This window comes from Apodemus sylvaticus, chromosome 21 (assembly GCF_947179515.1).
Source record: "Apodemus sylvaticus chromosome 21, mApoSyl1.1, whole genome shotgun sequence".
Classification (NCBI taxonomy): domain Eukaryota; kingdom Metazoa; phylum Chordata; class Mammalia; order Rodentia; family Muridae; genus Apodemus; species Apodemus sylvaticus.
Genome location: NC_067492.1, coordinates 56,948,570 through 56,952,719, shown reverse-complemented (window position 1 = coordinate 56,952,719; position 4,150 = coordinate 56,948,570). Strand labels below are relative to the sequence as shown.

The 4,150-nt window shown below is 41.3% G+C and overlaps 1 pseudogene; it reads left to right on the top strand.

Moving 5' to 3' along the window:
• Nucleotides 1-519: 519 nt before the first annotated feature.
• Nucleotides 520-1,281, top strand: LOC127671600 (putative RNA-binding protein Luc7-like 1; annotated as a pseudogene).
• Nucleotides 1,282-4,150: the final 2,869 nt, after the last annotated feature.

The following is a 4,150-nucleotide window of genomic DNA, read 5'->3' as shown; positions in this document are numbered from 1 at the left end:
AATTAGTATTTGGGAAAGGAAGAGAGATCTCATATTAAAGAAGTTAAATAAAAATAATGAACTGATCTTAGAATTTATTCCAAAGTAAATTTTAAATACATTTCTTCATTCAAAATAATACCTCATCTTCTAGCCTCACCCAGCTAAGGAGGAAGGTCTACATACAATGACCAATTCTGCCTCAGTGGGGTCCCCTAGCAATGACAATGTTGTCCCAAAATAATATTTATCAATACAAGATAACTGTTTTCTTTGGGAGATGTCTGACTACACATCTGGGATAAAAGAGTAAGATGAATCTAAAACCATCTTCCAGTAATCCAGCAATCTATTATACCTAAGTGGAAATATGCATCAAGAGTTATGGCAGCAAGCTTGATGAAAAACTCATTGGCCAGAAGAGAATAATAACTATTAGAAATATTAAACTGAGGCAGACTAGAACATCTTTTGTCATTGCTGTTTGCTGCTTCTGCTGGTGAGTTGTGAGGAGTTTCCTGGCCACACTCACTGGCAACCATGTCTGTTCAGGTGCAGGTGCAGGTTCTGCTTTACCATGGGCACAGATCAGGATGGAGCTGAAGCCAGACTGGGTCAAATTTACAGATGAAGGTGTCTACAAGAGTCACCTTCTGGACTGCAGCCCACATGACATCCTTGTTGGGATGCACATGGATTTAGGAGAATATACCAAAATTCATGACTTGGCCCTTGAGCAGATTTTGAAATTTCAAGTAAAGAAAGAGACCTATTTTTTCTTTAATTAGATGCTATGGATCACTTAAAGTCTTTTACTACAGAGTGTGATTGGAGTATTGAACTTGCCGAGAAACATCTGTCTGAAACAGAGGAGGAGATCAGTGCTGAAGTGTCAAGGCAGAAAAATATGTAAGTTAAATGAAAAAATAGGAAAACTTTTTGTTAAAGCTGAGCAGCTAGGAGCTGAAGGAAATGTGGATGAATCCCAGAAGATTCTTGTGGAAGTGGAGAAAGTTTGTGCAAAGAAAAAAGAAACAGAGGAAGAATATAGAAATTCCATCCAGTTTTCAACAGCAAAAACTCCATGTTTGGGAGGTTTGTTCAGCTTACTTTGACCTCCATGGTAATGACCATAGTCTTCCAGACCACTTCTGGAACAAGATCCACTTGGAGTTCATTCAGATATGAGAGGAGCTTGATCAGTTGAAGAAAACTGCTAGGGTCTGTCATTTTAACCCTTTAGACACTACATCTGGTAGAGACAAGCTTGGGCCTGTGGGGATGCAGATTCTGGGTGCCTAGCACCTAGGGTTGGTGCCCCGAGGAATATAATGGCAGCAGTGTTTGGAATGACGTAGGTATCTTGAGCTTTCACACAGCCCTAAGCTGCACTTGGCTGGGCTTTATGTATTTTTAACTTGGTAAAGAGCAGCTGAGATTTTTGTCTTGAACTTGTTCTGCTTCATTACCTCTCATGTACATTGTTTTTTGTTTGTTTCATTTTGAGATAGGTACTCACTTTGTAACTTAGGTTGGTTTGAATTCAGGATTCTCCTGATTCAGGCTTCTGCGTGATGACATGAAAAGTGTGTGCCTCCATGCTTGACTTGCATGCTTTTCCATTCTGCTTTTTCCATTCTCTTTACATACTGGGTCTGTGCTGGCTGGTTTTGTGTGTCAACTTGACATAGGCTAGAGTTATCACAGAGAAAGGAGCTTCAGTTGGGGAAGTGCCTCCATGAGATCCAGCTGTGGGGCATATTCTCAACTAGTGACCAAGGGGGGAGGGTCCCTTGTGGGTGGTACCATCTCTGGGCTAGTATTATTGGGTTCTATAAGAGGGCAGGCTGAGCAAGGCAGGGGAAGCAAGTCAATAAGAAACATCCCTCCCGGGCCTGTGCATCAGCGCCTGCTTCCTGACCTGCTTGACTTCCAGTCCTGACTTCATTTAATGATGAACAGCAGTGTGGAAGTATAAGCTCAATATACCCTTTCCTCCACATCTTGCTTTGTGGTCATGACATTTGTGCAGGAATAGAAACCTTGGCTAAGACAAATTGGTACTAGCGTAGGGGGGTATTCCTGTGACAACCTGACCATGTTTTGAGGAGGACTGTGGAAAGAATTTGGAACCTTGAGCTAGAAGAGCCATTAGGATGTTAAGAGATCTGTGGAAAGATCTGTAGGAGCTTGGAAGACAATGTTAAGAACAGAGCAGAAGACGTAGGCCTGGCTTGTGAAATTTCAGAGAGAAGACTGTTCTCAGGGCCAGGTTTTGATGTTTATGATTCAGTAGTTTTGGTTAGCTGGGGCTGAAAAATCAGCTGTGATTAGCAAGATACCAGAACCATTAAAACAAACCTTTGTGTTACTGGGACTATTGATGCTGGTTAGCTGGAGCTAAGAAATTAGTGGTGATTAAGAAGAGAGCAGCATCACTGAGGTGAAATCTTCTGGGAAGTGTTTTCTTAGAGCACAGAGGTTGTGTTCCAGAGATAGCCATGGTTGTACTTTGTGCTGTGGCTGGACTTGGTACTGTATAAGAGTCACCCAGGTGGTACTGGTTTTGAAGGCATGAAGGGGTCATAAAGAGCAGCTGAGGTTCGACACTGTGAGAGGCTGCAGAAGGACATTAGTAAAGGTGCTCAGTTGTAGTTGAAGGTCCAGACCTGAAGGAGTCATGCAAAGGAGTTGAGGCTTGGCACCATGAAGAGAGCCTATCAGAGGCTACTGGTGAAGCCTAGTTACAGCAGAAAACAGCAGTGATTTGGAGTTGCCAATGCCATGATGACCATCAAGATCAGCAGCAGAAGTTAAGTACAGGCAGCTGGAGCCTAGAAGACACGGTATTTGCTACAAAGGGCAGAGCTGGAGAAGTGACCCAAGCCCTTGGAGGAGCCGGGAAGATTGTGAATTGGATCCCAGATATTGAACCACTAGAGTTTTAGTTTTGCTTTTGATTGTGACTGTGCCCTGATATTTTTCCCTCTTGAAGGAAGAAGATATTTTAGTGGAGCTCACAGTTAAGAGAGACTTTAATTTTTAAAAGACTGAATTTTAAAAGAATTTGGACATTTTGAAGGAAATGAACTTTTAATATGTAAAGACTGTGGGACTTTTAAAGTTATTTAGATTTTGAGGATAAATAAGAAAGTAAGGGTTGAGGCTTAATAGTGATGTGTTTGTGTGTCAAGTTGACAAAGGGTCAATTATACTAGCTGGTTTTGTGTGTCAACTTGACACAGGCTGGAATTATCACAGAGAAAGGAGCTTCAGCTGGGGAAGTGCCTCCATGAGATCCAACTGTGGGGCATTTTCTTAATTAGTGACCAAAGGGGAGAACCCCTTGTGGGTGGTACCATCTTTGGGCTGGCATTCTTGGGTTCTATAAGAGGGCAGACTGAGCTAGCCTGTGGAAGCAAGCCAGTAAGTAATATCCCTCCATGGCCTGTGCATCAGCTCCTGCTTCCTGACCTGCTTAAGTTCCAGTCCTGACTTCCTTTGGTGATGAACAGCAATGTGGAAGTGTAAGCTCAATAAACCCTTTCCTTGCTTCATGGTCATGATATTTGTGCAAGAATAGAAACCCTGACTAAGACAGGGTCATATTTCACATGCAAAGCATTGCTGTATTCCTATTTGCTTTGTTTTTGTTACACTGAAAACTTTTCTTACTAAAATTATTTTCTTAAAAAAATATTCTTAAAGAACAATTTTAAGCTTAGCCATAGTAGATTAGCTGGGAGTAGACTAGTCTCCTGCTCCAATTAGCTAGAAAATGAAATAAACATATGGATAAAACTAATTTCCAGGACATAGACAGTAGGAAATGATTCAATTATTTAATGCTGATGACAGTTATAATGACCCATATTTAAATCTACTACTTGGAAGCCTGTAGCAGGAGAATTACCATAAGTTTGAGGTAAGCTTAAATTATATGGTGAATCCTAGCTTAGCTCAGGCTAGAGTGAGACCATATTTCAAGAATAGAAAAAGCTGAGTGGTAGTCCTAAATCTTAGATACTGGTTCATTCAGGATCTTGGGAAAGTCGGACACTCCTGCTAAGTTAAATCAAAGAATGGGCCTAGTTTATCATACCTTGGTATGCCATATTTGGTTTATAGCCCTGGGTGGTCTGCTCTTTTCTGAAGGAAAATAGAGGAGAAA